General features: G+C 39.5%; 1 protein-coding gene across 10 annotated transcripts in view; it reads right to left on the bottom strand.

Moving 5' to 3' along the window:
• The window catches only part of DLGAP1 (DLG associated protein 1), a 413,568-nt gene extending 402,659 nt beyond the window's left edge, over nt 1-10,909 (bottom strand). For 8 of the 10 annotated variants that reach the window (XM_051773060.1, XM_051773102.1, XM_051773075.1 and 5 more), the window contains exon 1: nt 10,480-10,909. The gene's annotated coding sequence lies outside the window, so the exon portion shown is untranslated. Of the gene's footprint in view, nt 1-10,283; nt 10,303-10,479 lie in introns of those variants that run through there. The other 2 variants (XM_051773175.1, XM_051773145.1) reach the window with 2 other exon arrangements.
• Between the last annotated feature and the right edge of the window lie 12,156 nt (nt 10,910-23,065).

Genomic DNA, 23,065 nt, shown 5'->3' with positions numbered 1-23,065 from the left:
AAATGCTTTACAAAACCATTAATACTACATTTTCCACAGTTCATTTTCCAGCATACACACAAACTTAGCTCTACAGAGACTCCGCTGAATTAATTTACTTACTTTAGCTGGTATATTGTAATGATAATAACAGAATCTATTAAGAAAGGACTACATGATTAGGCTCCATTAAATTGTGGGCAACAATCCATGACTAATCTGCAAATTCAAAGGAGGAAGTAAAATGATTTTTTTTTCATTATTTATCAATTTTAAATAGATGAGATGTGGAGCACACATACTCATCAATGTATTTAAACATTTTCTTTCTAATACTGTGGCTTAACTTTTTCTACCACAAAACACACAGCAGGCATCTTACCTTAGAAAAAATCATATTACAGATGGACAAACTGGAAAGTGACCGAGCATTTGGGTTACACAAAAGTTTCAGTACTGGATGTTATGAGGGCCCAGTTTGGCTCCAGGATAACTTGTCATTGAAATTCAACTGGATCAAGAACTGTTCTCTTGATTGCTGAATCAAATGTTTCCTGATGATTGTTTAAATACTGTGTGCTGAAAGGTTTACTTTCTTCCCCCCAGAAATACATACAAATAAAGTTAATATTTCAAGCATCTCAGTATCACACAAAACATGCATTCAGCTTTGAGTAATAAATTACTACACAAATGTAAAGCAATTTGTTTGTATCCACTAAAATAGAATGATTCATACTCATGATACCAAATTGTACTAATAAATTACTGAGCTCTGCTATAGTGGAAAAAGCATTATCATATTAGATTTTACAATATAGCTCTATTACAGGCATCTTGTATATATTTATTCATTCAGCCATACAACATGGTGTAATAAATAACATATTGGCTATTTATACTCTGTAGAAGGCACATATCAAACTCTTTAAAAATACTGTTTCCTTTACCATTAGTAAGGGGTGTTTACTATTATCAAAAATATGAGTGCAGTGTAACTGTGTCGCTGCTGCCCAAAAATTCTGGCCATTCACTGTGACTATGCAGAAAAACTGTCTAATAATATATCCACTGACTGATTATTCTTGAGAAGTGAACTTGTGACTAGTCAGGTTTACCACATGTGTGCAGTTAAGTGAGTAAGCGCTGTAGGTCTGACCTAGGGCTTGTGGAGTCTGCTACTGATTTAAGCTATCAGGTCTATAAATTCATGTTTCAAGGCCACCTGACAGCAATAGCTGAAGTTGCCACTTCAGCCCTGAGGTGGGAGTGAGGAGTACACTTACTGCCTTCAACACTTTTCAAAAAGGAATTCACCTTTCCTCCTTGAAATTCTCATTGCTTCCACCAGAAAGACAAGAACTCTTTGAAGTGTCCCATGTGCCTGAACAGCTAATCTCAGCTTCTCTTCAGCCTTCCCTACAAGACCAAAGAGTAGGGAGAGATCAACATCAAGAACAAGGCAGTTTATAAGGGAACTCAGTCTCTCACTTTTGTTCTCCCTGTGGTTGAGAAAAAACAAAAAATCCCTACCAAAAGGTAAATCCTGATTTAAACCTAAATTCAAAGCATATATAAGCCTGAAGAGGTACTCCACATTTATCAAGTATATTGTTAATATAACAGTAGATGCCATGAGCTGGATATGGAAGGAAAGATGAGCATGGAGCACTTTATGATTAGACTAAATGTTAAGGCAGAAGTGACAGATAAATCTGAAATAATTGATGTTCTTCAACAACACAAAGCTCTCATGTACACACAATACCAGAGTCAACATGATGTTGACATTTTAAAACAAAGATATATAAAAAACTAAACTAAACCCAAATGCTTAAAATCAGGGCACTTCTTTGTTCACCAAGTGTTCAAACCAATGACTAAGTCAGATGCAAGGACTTTATGCTAAGGATGCCAGAAAGGCTAAACTAGATCTGGCAGATCCATCAATTAATTAATTAATTATACAACAAATTATCCCAGTTCTGTATAAAAACGAACAAATAAGTATCACAGTTGAATGAAGAAGAAAATCCATATCCAATTTATTCATCAGTATCCCTTTATTTGCAATAAAATAAAATACTGGGTTTTTCTGCAACAACCTCAGATTGAAGCATTCTTTCTTGGACAAGGGACACATTATCACACAGAGATCACTGGTAGCATTTGTTTTAAATTAAGCACTGTATTAAGCATGAGGATAAACTTTAGCATCACACCATTACAGAATATTGAAGCTTTTAAACAAATCAGATTTATATCTGTGGGCTTTTCTACATATTAGTTTCTCTGTTCTTTGAGAGACTGAAAATCCTTGGGAAAAGACAAATTATTTTGATCTTATAGCATCTCAAGAAGCAAATTAAAGATAAAGTTGAAGGCCAAAAAGCAAATTATAGTTTCTATAGTCTGCTAGAAAAATTGAATATTGGACACACAGAACAAATTCCAAATTTTCTTCTCATTGTATGCCAAATTTTTTTTAGTTCCAAAAGAAACTGAAATGGACACTGAGATGAATCTTCATCTTTCTCTCACTATGCTTTCCTGTGCATTGCCATGGAAGCACCAGAAATTTAGAATGAAGAAACATGATGTAATTAATTTCTCCTAGATCCTGTAGAAATGCTGTGATCCTTAAATAATCACTTAGCAAATATTTTTGTCTTCAGAAGGGCTCTACAAGTGTAACAAACACAAGTGTTGGTACTGCATTTCAGCATTTCTTCTGATGAAAAAAATCCCTCTAAAATGGCCCTGACCAATTGGTGCTCAATATTAAACATCTCACACAGGGCAGTTCTGCTCCTGCAGTTCATGTTCAAAATGCCAGTCAGCATAAAGAGCAAAGAATAGGTCAAGAATTTAGTATACTCTCATATTTTGCCTTGATTCTGTCAAAAATATCCTCTGCAAAGTAATTTAACATAAGAGATTAACTATTTTGCAGCCTGCTGCATTGATTTTAGAAGTACCTTACATACTACCTGCTTTGTGAGTGACCAAAGTACTTGAATACTGCCAAATGCCCTTTTGTTCAACTTTTCTCTTTGTGTATTAAAGACCTCATTGCTAACTGTGCAAGGTTTTTTTTTCACATCAATTTCTGAAAATAGGAATGACATTTCCCTATTTTGTCTAAATGTACCTCTGAGAATTATTAAAATCTAGTAAACTCAAAAATGTGCAAATTACTATTCCTTTTTTTCCTATCCATCTGCCTTTATAAAGATATCCTTTTTTTTCCCTGAAAATACATTTTATTTGAAGACAAATAGTATGAAGGACTTAATCATATATATAGAATAGAAAAAGTCTTTTTTTTGTTGAGCTCATTAGAATATTTGTGATGTGCGAGGAGTCTCACAGGTTTAATGCTATTGGTTTTGCTCCTTGACTGAGAAATTATTAGCATGACATAGCAAAAAAAAAAAAAAAGAACATTTTCATTAATAAATACCTTTGTTCAAATAGAATTCTGCTATACAACTCTCCCTGTAAAACACAGCATGTATATTACCAGTAGAAACATTTATATTATGCTATAGAGATGTAGAACACCACACAAGTAATTCTGGAAGTCAGACTACATGCCATCACAGTATGATAAGAAACTGCACAGATTTCCGGGGGGGGGGGGGGGGAAATTAAAGATGGTAATTTTTACATACCAAAAAAAAAATAAATCAACTCACACTTCAACCCAAGTTGAAATGAATGGTCTCAGACTACCATGCCACTGCAATTCTGTAAATGGTTTTAGGTGGATAAACAAGTTCTACAAAGAATATCATATTTGAAGTAGCTTCCACGGACAAAAAAAACAAAAAACAAAAAACAAAACCCAAACCAAAAACCCAAAAATGAACCCAAAAGAAAACAAAGTGAAAGATGCTACCATAGTTTTTACATGAATAAGGTTTTAATATTACAGGAATTAAAAACTTTTGGTTTTTTCTGAGCTAAGAGAACTGCCAGCTGGTTTGAACACCATTCATTAGTCTCTTCTGAGTGCAGTATCAGTAGCTTGGGGTTTTTGTTTGTTTTTTGTGGTTTTTTTTTTTTTTTTTGGTTTTTTTTGTTTTTTTTTAAGAAAATAAACCTGCATTGATCCTTTTTTCAAGAAAGGGTGAGATCCAAATGTGTAAGAAAAAGGCTCTCCAGCTTATAAATCCACTTGAGTTCATTTTATCATGTAGGTATCCATACCACCATTTTTAAGAAATCTATCTTTTTCACTAGAAGTTAAAATGCTTCCTGCATCTCTTCTTCCAAAGTATTTAATTTCATACAGTGATATACATAACGGTATTTTTCAAAGTACCACTAATCCAGTGATCACTAACCCTATTTTGCTGCTGTCATTAAAGGATATACACCATCTGGAAAATAACTTTAATAATCTTCTCAAATATTACCTTTTATAGTTGTAAAGTTCTTCCATGAATGAATGGAATTACAGAATCACTGTTCATTTTTTAATCTAAATTGTTTTGACATGATGGGGCTTGCAATACTTAATTTGTACAAAACAACAATAAATTCCCCTAATTCTACCTCTTTCATTCCTTGCTGTGGTGATTTTTCTGCTTTTAATTCTACTTTGCCATCTCACTGCCCCTAAAAAGGTACATTGGGATATTCATCACTATTATTTACAAAACTGTATGTGAATGTATATATATATATAAACGGTATATGGCAGTAAACACTTCTCTGCCAAGTAAAGTTCTGTCAGAAGAAACAGCTAGGTAGATCACAGACCCACAGAATAGTTTGGGTTGTAACGGACCCTAAAGATCATATAAGTCCAAAGCCCATCTTGGGCAGGGACACCTTCCACTAGATCAGGTTGCTCAGAGTTCGTCCAATGGTATGTTCTTAGAACATGGGACGTGATAATGGAATTTAGTGATGTTTTAAAAGACAGCCAAAAAAAAAAAAAAGCAAATCTGACAACATTATCAGATGCAACAACAGTGGACACCTTTGAAGGACCAAACCATGCCTGACCATTCTGCTCAGCGAAGAGAAAGCCAGAAGACACAGTGAAGAGAATAAGAGATCTCCTTTGATATCCCTGTGAAACCTTTGCACCAATGCAGTTCCAGCACCACAAACCCAAAAGTTGCATTCTTCTATAAACCACGAAATGGAGCTCACCCTATGTGAATGGTGTGCTGCAAGGACTCCAAAATTCTTTCAACTGTAGGATGGAAAGAATATAAAGATTCTTGCAGACTTTGGATATCTGTGAGACACTGTGTGTCACAGAGCACTCAATTCTTCTGACTGGACAAAGGCAAATGAACACTGCCTGTTGTCCAGCTATGCACAAATAGATACTGCTGAGACCACCATCATAAACCAGACCTGGATTTCACCTTCATTTTTTTTTTTTTTTTTTTTTTTGCTGATGGCAAGACAGAAGAAACACACAGGACAGTAATTCTCAGTGTTGACTTTCAATGTTGGATGCACACTGCTAAACCAGAAGTTACCACGACAACGTGAGACTGCTAATCATTGTCTCTTATTCTCATTGACCTCCAATCAGACAGACCTACATCATCCTCTTCCATCCGCAAAGCTAAACAGACACATTGGAAGAAAGTGTGTACAAACACAGGATTAGTAACTGAAGTCAAACTCAGGAAGCTGGTTGAAAAAAAACATTCCTTTCACTTGAAAATTAGCTCAGCTACCAACCTATCAGCACTTGCCTTGAAATTCCTTCAGAGAGGATTTACACCCTGAACATCGAACAGACTTTCAAGCACAATTCTTGGGCAATTTTTTTTATCTCCCTTTTTCCCCAACAGAAAGAAAAACTCAAGAAAGTCCTGACTGGATCCAGCCACAGTCATCGCATCAGGATATTAAGATGTTGAAACCTGTAAGATGTTGCAAGCTACTCAAGCTACTGCAACCTACATTCAAAATTATTCCACAAAGCTTAAAAAAGCACCTTCTAGGTATAAGACACCATCTGTAACTACTCAGACCTTTTGTTATGAGTTGATGCCACACGTTTTTGACACCTGAACCACAGGAACTGAGGTTTCAAATCTGGATCTAGATATCTAGAAGTGTACATTTCCTTCACACAGTTAGAAGTTAATCTCTCAAATCCCTAGTTTCCATAGCACAAGATGTCAGAAGATGAAAAACCTCTTAAGTCAGTTAAAGGTGACAGCAAAATTTTCAAAAGGAGGGAAACAACCGGAATGTATGACATTCATTGAAATGCTATCAATGCAGGGACAGGGCATCAGGTAGAAAGAGATCAGAAGTTTCTCAAAGGTTGAAGAAAAAGGTTTCACAGGCAACTATTCAAAAATGGTTCTCATCTAGCAGAAGACACTGAAGAGATGTATAAAGTCAAGTTTACTTAGCAAGCCAGATTATGCAGTACTAGCTGCTATCATTACGGTTTCTTGAGCAGATTTTCAAATTACACAGACAATTCTTTAAGAAACACAGAGATAAAGAAAACTAGAAATACTGTGATTTCAAAGCACTGCAAAGTGTTTCTATAGACAATCTCCCAGCTAGACAAGTTAAGAAGGCCAAAGTCGGCATCAGCATCTGTCTTCAATTAGAGAGCCACAAATGACATATTGCTCAGTGACAAATGATGACTGCTGTCTTATATTAAGATGGTTGCTCTAGCAGATGTTTTCAAATTATCCCAAGCTATGTCACAGGCAAAGGCAAAAGAACTGGAGATATGCCCAGGGAGACCTGGTGCACCACTAGCCTAAGGGAACCATTTAAAAAGCCATTTGGTATCCTCTCATGAGATCATAGCTACAAAAAGTGAATACAGAAAGGAAAAGTGGAACAGAAAATATGTTATATTCCTCAGTGAAAGTTTTAAGTATCTGACTACAGGATTATCTGGAATAAAAAGTGTTCACTTCATCTCAGCTTTGACAGAGGCACAGTCTAGGCAGACAATTCTTCAAAGAAGAGAAGAGAAAAAAAACCCACCACCACAATGATTACCCCAGAAAGAGGTGCTCCATATTACTGCTCTGTGATGACAGAGTTAGGGCAAAAGAAACTCTTTTTACCCTGGACATCACCAAACAGTAACGCTGGTATCACATATCACATGCTGACTCAAAAAATAAAATTCAGCCTTGCTCTGTGGTGATAAGAGGTAGACTGCTTTGACTGCTACAAAATATCTGGGACTCCAAAAAGACAAATAACAGAGAAAAAGGAGATGAACACACTTTCATTTGAAGTGGACTAATGAGTAAGGTTCTGTCAGCTATTATACACAGTTAGAGACAAGACCAGTCTTCAAATCAAAAACTTGATGGGGAAAACAAGTTATTTCTCAAAATCACACAGATACAGAAACACTTAAATATGATGTAAGCAGAAGGGAGGATTAGAGCAGGGAGAAACACAGAGGCTGGGATCATCCAGCGTAGCATCATTCTTGAGAGCACCTCTCTGGAAGCATGAGGCAACAGTAAAAGCACACCCCAGGAGACAAAATACCCACTAAGAGGAAGGTGCCAATGAATGCTGCTACAAGTTAAGGAATGGGTGGGTGTCTAGTCTTGACCTATGTTGAGGGAAAAATCCTTACTCTCTCTCTTCCTCTCTCTCGTTACCATGGAGATCCCCTTTTCAGGTTTCTTTGGAGGAGCTTTGTGCACAAGTGCAAAATTTGGCATAAGAGGAGAACAAGCAATAATTATGTGCCCCTGACAAAAATAGCTTTCTTGAATCTTGAGAGATAATACAAAAGAGGCAGTAAAAATTAAGTTTGGTTAGAGGTGAAGGGCTGAATAAACTATCTCGCATTAAAGTGCCTTGAGCTCCCGTCTGCTTAAAACGGCAATACCATTCTGAGGCCATTGTATCTGCCTATTTCCATTTGGTGAAAATTTGAGTTACTGGATGGTGTGAGATTAAGGTGAAAATTAAAATGAAAAAATTCCACGAAGACTACTTACTACTGTTCCTTGGTACAGGATTACCTTCACTTATTATACTATTTTATGAATTATTTATGCAGTTCTTTTTGTATTTTCAGGTGGCAACATCACTAACCAGAACTGCACTGAAATACACCACCTTTATAGAAGGAACAACATTGCAAAGTTTAACACAAATAGATTACACTGATATGCTTCTGAGTGTTAATCCCACAAGAGATAGACCAGAATGAGCCTTGAATTAAACAAGGATATTTAACATGTACAGTTCTGACAAAGAACAAAAAAAGAAAACTTTAATTCAGGGGAATGTATAAGGGGACACTACTGCACCCTTTAAACTACTTGATAAGTTCTCTAACAAACATCATATTTTGCTCCCATATGTTTTAAATATTTCATACTAATTTAAGTAGTTACCTAATTTAAATACCTAATTTAGTTACCTAATTTAAATAGTGAGCTGAAATACACAGTATCGGACAGACAAGTAAGCTATACAGAAGAAAGCAAGGAACGGTGTTGTTGCCATTAACTATTCTTAATTTTCCTGTAATCATCACTATCAGCAGCAATTTTATATTCAAATATATATCCTGTTTATCTTTGAATATGCAGCCTTTAGACTTTTGGATCCCTTGAATCAGTTTACTGCTTAAACTCATAGTCTTTTACGAGAGGGGAAATACCTTAAATTTATACACCGGACCCACACAGCAGTAGAAATTAGTGTTGCCTTTTTAAAGGTACATTAACACTGAAATACAATCCAATACAACCAGCTGAGCATACACCATGCCTACAAGCACACCTACCTTTCACTTGTAAGCAGTCTATAAGTTAAGCAACTACTTTTTTATATATATAATCAACTTCATATGCTGTCCTCTACATTTCTCACCATTTTTGCTTGTGTTACTATTCTTTTTAAAAAAATCTTTCTGTCTTTACAGTGTATTTAGGCACCTCTGACAACTGTAGAAAACAACATGAATGAGACGAGATTATCCAAAAATCAATCATGTGTGAAACCAAATCGCTTAAATATTAATTACTAAATATTTTTTTTTCTCTGAGATCAAATAAAACCATCAGCCTCCTTCAGAAACAAGCACTATGTAGCCGTTTCCTTGCCGGCATCCGGAACCGGGTTTAGTAACAGCAATAAGAAGGGGGAAAAAAAAAAAAAAAAGCCTTAATTACATAACGGACCTCGCTAAATGCCTTGTTTGCCCGGCGGACGGGGAATGGGGGGACAGCGGCGGCCCATCCCACCCCGCTTCGGCACCCGCTCAGCGGGAGCGCAGCGGCACCGCTCCCGCTGCCCGGGAAGCGATGGGCACCGACACGGCCGAGGAAGGCCTGCCCTTCCCGGGGGGCGCTTTAACCTCCGCCCCGGGAGCTGCCCGGGTGCTCACCGGAACTCTCCGCCGCTAAACGCCCACACCTGTCCGCCAGGGCCGCTGCTGGCCCGAGGAGGGGGGAGCGCCTACCCCGCCCGACCTCCCCTTCCCGGCAGCGGGGGCGCTCCGCTGCCCGAGGGGCCGGGAGCACAGGCTCCTCAGCACCGCCTCCCTCCCGTCCCCTGCCGGCTAGAAGCGCTCTCCCAGGCACCCGCGCCTCTGGGCATGGGAGTCTAGACTGGGGTCCGGGCAAGCCCCGCGGTCCGCGGTCCGCTCGGCGGGGCTGCGCGGTGCGGGACCTCTCGGTTCCACGGAAATCCCGCACCACTCAGGCTTCGCCGCGGGGGGAGGCAAATATCCACCCTGCTGCTCTCGTCCTGACGGGGAGGGGCGCGGGACAAACTCTGCCCGAACAACTGGCGACAACTAGTTATGGAGCCAGCGCTCCATATGGATTGCGGGGAACGGCGGGGCAGGACCCGGGACAGCGGATGCCCCCGCGTCGCTCGCCCGCAAGGCTCCCCGCGGAAGGGGGCGCCCCCCGGGGCAAGGAAGGAGGATGGCAGTCCGCGGCGGCTGGCAGAGCCCCGGCGGAGGGGGAATAGAGCCCCGCAACGCAAGGCCAGCCAGGAATTACTCATTTGAATGATGCAGCAAGCGGGGAGGGGGACACAGGACGGGGACGCGGGGACAACGACTAGTCCTCCCGTTACCACTCTCCAGCCCCGATTAATAAATAATGCCCAGGTTCCCTGCCAGAGGAAGCGCTCTCCTCTCCGGCGCAGACAGTAATTAATCGCCAACCTCCATCCCGCGAACCCCTGGTTAAGCGCTCCCGCACGCTCGCACCCGCGGTGCCAAGTGCGAGCAGCACAATAGCGGGGAACCTCTGTGCCTCGCAGAGCCGGAGGAAGGGAAGGGGGGGCTGGGGAAGCCAAACCTCTCGCGGCAAAACCCGATCCCCCGAGACGCCGAGTGCCGGGGAGCGGCGGCCGCGGCAGCCGCCGGCGCGGCGGGAGGGCAGGCGGGCGGGCGAGCCCGGCAGGCTGCCCGGCGAGCGCAGGGCGTAGCGCGCAGCACGCCTCCGAGCACCATCACCCCTCGGTACCGTCAGCAATCAGCACGCCCGCATTTACCTTTTCCTGCCTGCCGTCCGTCAGTCAGGCGTTTGAGGGAGAGAAGGAGAAAGGGAAGGAAGGGAGAAGAAAGAGACAGGGAAATACAGAGAGCGAGACGTGGCTGCTAATCCCTGTGTAGAAAGACTTCCAGCAGCAGAAGCAGCAGCAGCAGCAGCAGCATGCGTGTGTGCGTGCCCGGAGTGAAGCACAGCCCTCCTGGCGATGCACCGGCGCTGGCACCCAAGTACTGTCATGTGCGTGTCTCGGTGTGTGTACCCATGGAAAAAAAAAATAATAAGAAGGAAAAAAAGAAAAAGAGAGACGGGGGGAGACTCGTCAGTCACACGCCCGGCTGTGCACTGCTGGGGGGGATGAGGAGGAGGAGCCCAGCGCTCCCCAGCCCAACCACCGGAGGAGCAGCTCGCTACTACGGCGGCGGACGGGCTGCCCCTCCGCGCCGGCCCCGCACGCCCGACCGCCCTTCCCGCCCGCTCCCAAGGACGTGCCTTCGGTAAAGACCCTCAGGGCCTCCGTCCCAGGGGACCCTACTGTACCCCGGCTACCAGCGCCCGGCAGGAAGCAGCTGGAAAAAAACAACCTACTCCCATGTTTCTGCCCATACAGTGCCACCCGGAGAGCGGCCCTGGGCACCGGGGATGCCCCGCGTGGGACGGGGATGCGGCGCCCTCACCCAGGGCTCACGGCCTCGCCGGGGAGCGCGGGGGGAGCGGGAGCGGGGGACGCGGCGTTTCCCGGGGGTGCTACTGCAGCCAGAGGCGGGGGCGCGACAGGTGGAGCCCCCAAAACACGCGGGTCCCAGCTGTCCGAGCTTGGGGGCGCCCGGCTGCACGGCCGTGGGTCGAGGGGCGGCTGGAACTGCGGAGTGTGAGCTGGGCGTTTGTGAGAGCTGTAGGTACAACTACAGATATTTGTGTTAGCACTATAGAAAGTGAAAACGCAGTGAAAGGCTGTGCTCATCCAGGCCACTGTGAGGGCACCCTGATACTCGCGTGTCCGATCAGGTACACTCAAATTTCCACCAGGGTTTATGACCTACTAAAAGGTGTTTCAACATTGATTGAAACCAATTCTTTGCTAAGTAGTAAATACTGTATCAATCTTTTGGCTGTATAGCCGCATATATGCATATAAATGAGATTTTGACATAAAATTCATGAAAGAGCAAAAACAGAATGTTCAGGTTAATCTTATAGTCCTAAATTTACTAGTGGGTCTTGCCAGCAAGTTTCAAGATGTGATTTCTTTAAGGCCCAAACCAGGAAAAGTTTGTGAGGAAGGTACTTGATATTTTACTCTTTGTACTCAACAAGTAATACATATGGACTAAAAGCTAATATTAGTCATAGAAAAAGGCTTATTAAATGACAAGTATGAAAAAAAAATCGTGGCAACATCATATGGTATACTGTTTATACTAATGTTTTGTTTGTAGTGGACAACGTAGACCTAATGTCTTAGGAGTAAAACAAGGAGGAAAGGATGAAGTGTTGTTGACATTTTTAATTAAAAATAGAGGTCGTATCTACAGGCTAGGTAGGATAGGAAATTCTGACACCTGATAATTCTGTTAATTATCAAGCAGTTAACTTGCTGACTGGGGAAAAAATTGGTCAATCTATTTAAAAATACTTGTTGGTTTTTTTTTTTTTAGTTGTAGATGTAGGTGATGTAGAGGGGAAATAACTGAAAAGATTGTTGATTCTTGGATTTAGATGTTGACAATAAAATGCTTTGGGACTTCCCAGAAGTCCTGCACTAAAATGAAAAAGACTAAATTTGTTGTTAATAAGTTGTATAAATCAAGTCACCGTGACATTGTTAAAAAACCAAATTGCACCCCGAAGCCATATTATTTGTTTGTTTGTTCATGTAAAATAAAAGTACACATACTGTCTTAATTGTTTAACTGAAACACAGATGCTGAATCTGATGTAACTCAGGTAAATAAGCTAAATAGTAAAGGGTTCATTGTTTTATTTTGGTGTATATACAGCACTATCCTATGTCGTATATTACTTTATCACTTAGCAAGAATTTTTTAACTTGTCATCATGAACTGAATTTTCAAGCCAGTTTCAAATCTGACATTATCTGTTGTTTAAAATACGATGGTCTGCAAGGATCTCAGAGTAGAATTTGTGTGATGTTTCCTATATAATTATGTGAAGATTTAGCCTGCCTTTCGTAGGCCTACGAATTTATAAAGCAGATTTATTCATTTTATGTGTGATAGTTCTATGAGAGTATTTATACCAAACAGGTTGATTGCATTAGTTAGTAGTCATTATTAGGTAGTCATGAAAACAGGTAAGATATTTTTAGCCTTCATCCAAACTTCCAGAAAATGAAGTAGGCACAATTTCCTTTGAAGACTGAAGAGTAAGAAGAAAGAGGAGATATTTGTGCATGAAATGATCTGACCTCAAAATAAAAGCCAGCAAGGTAATTTTTGTTTCTCTTTTTTACTCACATTCCCTATTGTGAATGTAAACCGTTCAATCAGTTTTCTGGATTCTTCTTGCTTACCTGACTTTGGTCTGGCCTGGGCCAAGGGATTGGGAGAAGGAAGTCTTCCTATAAACTCTCACCTGATAGTTCTAGAGGAATCTGCAGCCTGGAGAAATAAGAAGTTCAAGCTGCTTTACATAATGATGTAGATGGTCTTTGTGAGGCACTAACTATTCCGATTTTAGGCATAACACTTGACTGTGCTGGTAGTCCTAATACTCATGGGTGTCTCAGAAGATGTGCAAATTGGAGGGAAGATTTCCAAGATGGGAGGAAAGATTCTTCACCTGGCTGTGGGAGAGATGGCACACATGAACAAAACTGAGAAGTGGCTGTGAAGCAGAGGGTTTCAGGAAGGACAGTAAGCGAATGTATGTGAGTGAGAAACAAATGAAGAAAGCAATGCTTGGAAGAAAAACATTCCAAAATAGTTTTTAGATCAGAAAAGTAGGATTCTGAAAGAAAACATTTAAATGGCTTGGGGAAGTGAGATAGTTCAGTATGAATATCTTCAACCATCTGCTGTTTATCAAATGACCCCAAATGCAAAAGACCTTATTATATGCTATATTCACACTTTGATCTCTTTGTTCTTGGAGGAAGTTCTCTTTGCTTTGACTGATGGTGAAAGAGGTCATCATATCGACTGTTGTTACTACATAATTAATCTGTATGCACACTTACATGAATTCCTTCCATATGCTGCTATTTACCACATTACAAATTTTTCAGTTTGAAAATACAGTGAGTTTTTGTGTATCGCTGCCCTCTACTGGAGAGAAGGTCAGAACTGCTCCATAAGGTCTCAGTCCGAAGCCTAAGAGCCGAGGCAGTTGCTAGTGGTCCTTTTTTGTTGGTGAATCAACTTTCCATGACCGAGGCGTAAAGGTGTGGAGATCTGGATACCCAGCATCCATAAAAAGATTTCTTTTTGTCTGTGAGTTCAAATAAATGATCATACAATTTTATGTCTGAAGTTTATTGACACAGGCAAAATGATGACTAAACAATGGTTGAGATTTTAAGATGCTTGTCTTCCAATACCTTCTGGAAAAGAGGCATCTAAATTCAACACCGAGATGCTGAAAATTCTGAGCAGTGCTGCTCCGAAAAGTATTTGCCTATAACTTTATTTATAACCTCATCACTTTTCATATCTAAATACTTTGGTTCACTCTCCACTGCATTACAAAAAGATTGCCCTCCAGCCCTTTTCCTATCTGACCTTTCATGCCTTTATATTTATCTTTCACCATCTATATAAATACTGCCAGAGTACCACATTTATTTTACATTTTATTTTCATTTTTCTTCCAGACTGGGCGTTAGCAGAACAACAGAAACATGAAGAGCACAGCAGTGATATTCTCCCAGTTCCTCAGTGTTTCATTCTCTCCACCTACTGTCACGACAACCTATGCACATCCAAAGCAGTTTCTGCTGGAATGCACTGAGTTTTTCAGCTGTCTGAGCACATGCATCACCAAGGCATGCTGAGAGCTGTGAAGGATGAGGCCTGCTCAGAGCATGCAGGAAAGAAAGTTTCACTGTCACGTTCAAAATATGTCTTTTACACAGTAGATGCTACCAATTTCTGTTTTCATTTTTAACTTTGTCACATCTGTGTCAGATTTACAAAGATGGAGATCAGATGTGTGCACTTCTCATGCCCTCATGATATCAGCTATTGCCGCAAGGCAAGAAGGTATTCTGAGTTTGGCTGTAAGGGTAAAATCACTGAATCACAGAATCATTTAGGTTGGAAAAAACTTCTGAGTTCATCAAGTCCAACCTTTAACTGATCACCACCTTGTCAACTAGAACATGGTATTAAGTGCCAAGACCAGTCATTTCTTGAACACCTCCATCACCTCCCTGGGCAGTCCATTCCAATGTTTAACAACCCTTTCTATGAAGAAATTCCTCCTGATGTTCAACCTGAATCTCCCCTTGTGCACCTTAGGCTGTGTCCTCTCGTCCTATCACTGGTTGTCTGAGAGAAGAGAATGACCCCCACCTGGCTACAACCTCCTCTTAGGTAGTTGTAGAGTGTGATGAGATCATCCCTGAGCCTCCTCTTCTCCAGCTCCCTCAGATGCTCCTCATAGGATTTACCCTCTAGACCCTTCACCAGCTTCATTGTCTTTCTTTAGACTTGCTCCATCACCTCAGTATTTTTGAACTTTGTATCTTCAACACAGGCAAAAGAATAGCTTCGGTGGCTTCTACCCTAATCTGATTAAAGGCAGAGCCATTCAGCCTAAAAATCTGCTTTCTCCTCTTCTGAGTACCCTGAAGCACACATCTGCCTAGAAAATTTTATTTTAAATATTTTTACTTTCCTGATGTTTTAAATGTCTATGGTTGAAAAGGTTTAGTATCTGCCATGGCCACTGTATGTCTGTCATATTTTATTGGGCTGCACTGAAGATAATATTGTCCTAGGTGGTTGAATTGTGTGGGTTCCTCATCTCGTGTTACCTAATTAGTTGCTGTAAAAACCACTTTACTGCAGTAAATTCCTTTCCCTGTCCTAATGGCTAACATGAAGAAATTAATAGGGCATAGAGTAGAGTGGTTTGTTCCCAATGAGTGACTCCTAAATGACAGGTGTCCTCCAAGGGAAAGGTAAGCAGGCATCAGCTCACTTTCTACATCCACATGGAATATTAACTGGTCAGTTAGAGATGGATGATAAGGTGACCTGCTGAACCACTCATTATGCATCCAGAAAAATCGGAAAACAATAGCAACTAATCTAGATACAGTGTCAGTTCAGCATAATTACTTAATGTAGAGAAAAAACCTTCATGATTAGCGAGTGTTTGCAATTGCTACTAATTTAGAACTAAAACAAGTACTTTGTTGAAAGTATTATTCTTGTGATCTTTAGACTATCAAACACACAATTCTGCAAAACTCATGACTTTCAACTTATATCAAGAAATAAGTCAGAAGTTGTCTGAAGAGGCTTCTCAGCATAGTTTCTGTTTTGGAAGATGTAAAACAGAAGATTTGAGAAAGCCATCTTTCCCTACACTGCTCCAAATCTTTGTCTGGTATTAGAAACAAAGAATTTGGTCTGATTTTCAGATATCAGAATGTATTTTAGTGGTATCAACAGCAGAATTATGAATGAGCATAAAGAGAGAGGAAGGAAAATTAGTTCAAACCAACAAACCTATGAAATTCTCTCAGTAGAATGAAAATACTTTTGCGGATATTAAGAGCTCTGAGAGAAGCACTAAGTGCATATCAGTTTGTAAACATCTGCAAGAGCATATATTGAATTTCTTAATTAAGGAGAGCTATAATAGCTTATAATATCATGTTTTTTAAATATGAGTGTATAATTCTAAAGTGAAGTGCAATACAATATTTTTGCTTCTTTTGACAGAAAAATGGGGAAACAGAAAAAGAACTTTCTATGAACAAGAAGACTAGCAATCATGTAAAGAATTGTCTCTCACTTAAGATTTTAAGAAAGGTATTTTTAGATAAAAATATTTTATGTCTGCATTAATTCCAGGCAGCACAAATAGCACAAAGCAATCAGAGCTAGCTGAAAACTACCAGGTAGTTTGTACAGAAACCATCATTCTGTACTGTGTGAGCTAGGATTACTCTTTTCTTATAACAGGTAATAGTGGAAGATACTTCTCTACTCAGACCAACTGCACATCAAAGAGCTCACAGCTGTCAACTGAGAGCCAAACTGAGACCTTGACTACCATTGCAGGTAGAAAATAGCGTATCAATAGAAGAAGAAACAAGAGTTGGACTCCAATATTCTGGTTTTGGATTTTAAGAGTAGTGCTATCATTTGCATCTACCTTGGTCTGTTTCAGCCACCAAAAGATTTTTAAAACAAAGGCCTTCACACAAAGCAGCAGTGTCCTGGAGAGAAGCCTTAGGAACATTCAGCAGAGCTTTCTGATGTGACAGCTCAACCCCCTCCCTCTCCTTAAATGGCTGGATGTCAAAAAGTGATAGCTAGATTTGTCCAGACTTAATGTTATGCAATAATCTTGTCATTTGAACAGAAAAGGGAGTAAGGAGATAGCTGTTTTCTACCACCTTACTAAGCCTAACCCAGGATGAGAGAAACTGAGCATAAAATGTGCAGTAAAGCAGATGAAAAGACATCCAAAGCTTTTGAGATGAAGTTGTTCATTTTTCTGAGCTTTGTGTTTGGTTTTTTATTTATTTTACATTATGGGAAAAGGAGTCAACAATTTGTTTTGTTAACCATTTTTCATGATCCTTTCATGTGAATCCCAATAAATCAAGTAGTAAGCACCACACAACTGTCAAAATGTCGCAATATTTGAGATTAAACCCACATTTTTAAAATGCTCAATCATTTTCCACTTTGTGCCTGGAAGATATGCTGGTATCTCACAGTTAGGGTGTTTTTGAGGAGAGATTTTAACAAAAACTTCTGAGTTAAACTCCAGAAAGACCGATAATTAAGACTTACATCAATAAAGGTGTCAGTCAAGTAGGGAAAAGGAATTATTTTAAGGCACAATAAAGAGCTGATAATGTCAATGAAGGTAGCAGAAAGAAATATTTCAGGCTTGTTTCTCCTCCTTTGGAAGTCCACAAGAGTTGTATGGTGAAGGTAGTAGCAGAGTAAGATAACAAAAGATCAGATTATATGAAATATTTTTCTGTTTTCCATCTGTAGTCTGTACAAAGCGACATGTATAACAGTTAAGTGTTATTATAATTAAGCATCATCTTTTGTGGAAGGTCTGTAGTTAAAGACAAATTAAAAACAACACAGGAAGAAACTACTTAATTATACTCTTTAAAATATATGAGAACATATTCCAACATATTTTATCTCAAGTAGAAAAATTTTTCAGGTACCGATACAAATCTACAGTTGTTCAAAATATAGAGTTCTTGTATGGAAGGTCATACTAAAAGTTTTGGGTTAATATGAGCAATTTGACAAGAGAGCGCATCTCTTGAAATCCCCAGAATTTTGCATTTCATAACCTGAGAATTTCAGATTATGAATTGATAGTTCATAATTCTTATTCTGAGAATTTCATAGACATATTCCAGGGAAGTCTTTTCTTGTTATATACATATACTGCAGTTACGGACAATCATGTGCACTGCTTTCAAAAGTTCACTATTAATGGGTATGGAAAAAAGTGTGTATCGAAAACAATTGACTCTATTCTGCCTTCTCTGTGGCAGTTTCTGCTAGCTATTTGGGGTAGTGGTGTTTATCCCTCAAAAGCAAGGAGAATAGTTTATTCAACGCAACTGAATAAACTCTCCTCAGAGGGAGTTTTCTCCTCATCAGAAAGCCAGCAGCCATTGAATGACACTGCCCTGCTCCCCGTGAATCATATCCTGATAGTGCCCTTTCCGCTTCCTAGCAGCCATATGTTAGTTCATTTGGTGTATTGCTATTGCTTACTTCCAAAAAGCTGAAGCAGCCCCCTGAACTCACAACTCCCCCCCCCCCCCCAGATTTCTAATATGTGCAGGAAGGGGTAAGTTTTATAACTTCTGTAACAAGAAATCTTTTTGTAAGAGGAAATGAACTTCCATTTCAGTGTTCTAACTACCAGCTATTGAGAAATTTTTGTTTTCTAATAATCAGCAAACTAATCTGTTTTCAGCTGAGCTAGCACCGCCTTGGAAATCTGCAAGTGCCTGTAAAGTGCTGTGCAGCTCAGCTTATTTTGTAAAATTGTTTGGAGGCCACAATAAAATATATCTGACAGCATGCTTGTGTAAATCATTCCTGCAGAACAGAGCTCCAACACCATAAGCTTTGATCTGACTTGGTAACATTTCACTCCTAGAAGCTTATAAATAAAAATAAAATGCTCAATTTGCTCCTTTTTTAGTACTCATTAAATTTTATTTTAACATTAAAATGGCATTCAGTAAAGGACAGCAAGCTACCTTGAATAAATCCCTAAGCATACAATGAAGCATCTCTGAAAGTAGAAACCTTTGGCAAAAGCTAGACCAGAACACTGCACAGTGTCCATCACTAAGGTGTAGGGGAAAAGAGTTTGGCTGATGTCAAGAAAACAGATTCCTTGACTTACAAAAAGTGCCACAGTACAGCTTAGTCAGCACCTTGGTGATTAATTACAGCTTGAGGTAGACTCTCTGCTGTAGAGCTTCTCTGTGCTGCTTCAGTGACACAGAGAACCTGTGAAGCTGGTGTAATTGGTTGTTGTGGAGAGAAGCTGAAGGCAAGCAAAAGTGCCATTTTGAACTTGTTCACAAAGGAATCACATTGTGTAATATCTGACAATTAAACACACTGCTGTAATCATAAGGATGCAAAAGTCACCAGGATGACCAGAGATTAACAAAGGGAATCGAATATTTCAAACACAGGTAAAATATCAAAAGACATTACTATCAGTAGCATTACAGGGTACTGTGTTGATTTCTTATAGTGCTGTCTTCATTTATGTATTCAAAAAGGTTTTTTTTTAAACTGCCACACTTGATAACTGAAGCTGGGGTTGAAACCCAGGTGTGGTTCCTTCTGCATCACTGAAGAAAAGAAAGTGTCAGGAGCGTGCTGTTGACGCAGTACTTAATAATGCTGCTCTTTAAACTACATACAAACCATTTCTATCTGTCACTGATACATTGTTTCCCAGGGTTAACTAGAATAAAAAGTGGTAATATATGCTTTCGTCTTTCAAGAGAATTATGAGTTTTGAAGAAGGAATTCTTATGCTAAAAAATGCCATTGTTTTAATTGTATCATATTTCATTTCCTACCATAAATGCAGTAAAAATTTGGCCTGGGAAAGGAAGGGAAGAAAGAAAGGGGGAGATAAAATACCTTACAGTTTTCTTAAAGTTAACCAATCTGACCTGTTACTTCATCTATACTGGGTTTCTGTTAGTCTCTGGAACAGATTCCTGAGGGAAACTGAGGGTCCTATTTCTTCATCTTTAACTACTGTTTTGGAGAAAGCACTTGAGATTATACTCTTGTTCTGCCAAAGCAGCTAAATAAGCCTATTCAAATATAAAGATTTTTTTTGTATCAATTTTCATTTATATTTAAATGGATGAATTTGCAGCCCTAAAATAAAGTAAGGAGTAAATTCTAGAGATCACTAAACACTGTTATAAATACATCTGTGATAGATGACCATGGTGTTACTCCATCCTGATAATTTAATACTTTGTTTTCTTCTTACAGCCTGATTATCCTCCAGGATTCTTTGATGGAAAGTGGCAGACAATAGGAACAAAGAACAGTCCATCTTTAAACTGCTCTTCATAGACGAGCTGTTCTAAATCCCATGGACAACTTTAAACTCAAGACTGCCATATTCTCACTTGCTTTAACAGAAGAAAGTGGTGCTTATTTGAAGTAGACAGAATTTCATTCAGGGAAGAAATTAATACAGTTTAAGGTCGAAAGAGCTGGTAAGGGGGCCACCTATATGTATATCACCAATTTTTATATAAGGTCTGATAATTTCCTTTATTGTTAAAACAATCAACCTAGCCTGAAATGTGCTCAGAAAAAGAATGGTTCTTCTTCTTTTATATGAAAACAAACTCATCTAACCAGCATCAAATAAACCAGCTCTGAATAGTTACATACCAATATCAGACTGGGCTCATAGAGGAGTTAGCCAAAGGCCAATTACAAGCTGATCTAGCTAAAGCCAGTGTATTCTGGACCCAGGACAATCTGGATTTAGGCCAAGAACTAGGATGGAAAGAGCTTTACTGGATGATGAATTATCTCCTGCTGTCAGCAGACAGTAGAAAGACATACATTCTCCTTCTACTGGAATTACGCAGCATAAGATAAGATAACAAGTGCCACTTAAACGTAGCATGAATCCTGAGAAACACATTCTCAATTGCTTGTGATGCTGTGCCTGCTTATTTTTTAACATTTCTGTGAACATAATATGAACTATATATTGCAAAGTCCATCCCTCTGCATCCCATCCCTCTCTGCACATAAAGAGTGTACCCCAAAGTAGTAGTTGGCTTTAAAGAAAAGAAATTATTTAATATGCATATTGTTTTAATGCCTAAGAACTATGCTCAGGATGAGCAGTTCTCCTGTGCCAAATGCTTTGTAAATATAGAATAAAATAGTATCTTTCAGAGAGCTAATAAAGTGAGAGCAAGACTAGAGATGAAAGACAAGGAAAATAGGGAAGTAACTGGTGACAGACAACATGGCTTCACTAAGGGCAAACTGTGCTCTACAAATTTTTTGACCTTCTGTGATGGGGTTACAGACTTGGTGGATAAGGGGAAAGCAACTGATATTGTCTACCTGCACTTCTGCAAAATATTTAATACTGTCCCACACAATATTCTTGTCTTGAAACTGGAGAGACATGGATTTGACAGATGAACCACTCAGTGGATAAGGAACTGGCTGGATGGTTGCAGTCAAAGAGTTATGGTCAAGAGCTTAGTGTCCAAAGGAGACCACTGAGTGGTCCAAGAGTGACATTGGATAGGGCAGTAAACAACTTGGTCTAGTGGAAGGTCCCATGGCAGAGGGGACAGAACTAGATGATCTCTAAGGTCCCTTCCAATCCAAATCATTGAATGATTCTATGATTCTAGAAAAATCACACAGAAAAGTAGAGAACACAAGGAAAGAATGTGGTTGAAGCTAGTCAAAGTAACACAGGCTTAGCTCTGTAACTAGCTGGGACTGCAGACTTAAGGCCAATTTATTCATTCAGCTAATAGAAGACTCTTAATTTCTAACATTAATATTATCATTGAGATTTTGTTACCTGGGCTCAGGGATCCATTTCAGCTTCTAAATATATGTGAAAACATCAAGAAATCACTTACAAAATGAATTTACAAAATACATTGTATGGAAAGGTATCAAAAACTTTTGCATCTCAGAATTTTCTCTATATTGAGTAAACATTTCATCTGGTTAAGCAACTGGATAAAAGTCCAATCCTCTGATTGCTCTGAAAATTTTACATAATCCACACGTCTTAAAAGGTTGAAGGAAGAATCACAGACAACTATGCTTTATAAAACATCTAAACTCAAGAACAAGGCCAATTAGTTTTAAAAGTTAAGTGCATGCTAGAAGTCAATAAAAGTCAATCAGAATTAATGCTTGCACATATTCTTACAGCCGTGACATTAATCAAGTGTAAAGTTAACATAAAGTGGTATATATGGCCAAATTCACCCTTTTCTGGAAAGGTTTTCCCACAGAGACTCACACAGTTTGGGAGGGAGCTCTACATCTTCAAATGTTTCAGTGTTATGTAATATGTGTGATGGTGAAGGTGAAAACTCTACACAGTGGTATGCTCAAGAGCAGGACTGTTAGGCAGGATGTAGTAGGACAGGGAGTAAAAGGTGTGTAGGATTTGAAAAGTAGCCTTATTGCTCTAAGCTGAGGTGCTTACTTTCTGCATACCCTCAGTAAAATGGTTATCACACAGTTTTCTGTGTGATAAAAGAACATTTTATATATACACAGAAGCACATACCAGTCTCTCTCCTGGCTGGTACAAGAAGAATATAACCCATCAAGTCCCATTATTTCCCTGAGAGTTTGAAGCTGTGAGAGCCCAGTGCTCAGCATGTTCCAGATGTAGATTCTCAGTGCAGTGACAGCTAGCAAGGTTACTCATAAGGATAAGGTGGAACACGCACATAAACATTTATAGAATTAGGTTTTTGGCCTCTGTCCTGGAGCATACGCTCTCAATTTAGTACTTGAAGTTTGAAATATTGCCCTCTGAGAAGCTCTTTGTACCACTGTTCAAAATGCAGTTCATCAACTTGCCATTCCCTAGCTGGCTTCATTGATGCTTCACTAGCTCTACTTTTTCTTAGACAAGAATGCACATCCCTGTATCCAGAGGCAGTGACAAAGGAAGAGAATAAATGCCCTTTTAAGTGCTAAACCTTAAACTTTTATCGCTGTTAAAAAAATTCTCTAGACATTATTAACTCTTATGTGGTAAGAAAATAGGTGAAATAAAATGAAAGTAGAAAGTGAATAAATGAGTGTTCCTTAAATAATTTTGGACATACACATAAAAAGACA

This window comes from Manacus candei, unplaced genomic scaffold, assembly GCF_025592945.1.
Source record: "Manacus candei isolate 608988 ecotype Guabito, Panama unplaced genomic scaffold, ASM2559294v1 h1tg000008l, whole genome shotgun sequence".
NCBI lineage: Eukaryota > Metazoa > Chordata > Aves > Passeriformes > Pipridae > Manacus > Manacus candei.
Note: the sequence above shows the minus strand (reverse complement) of the source record. Positions and strands in the feature narration are given on the sequence as shown.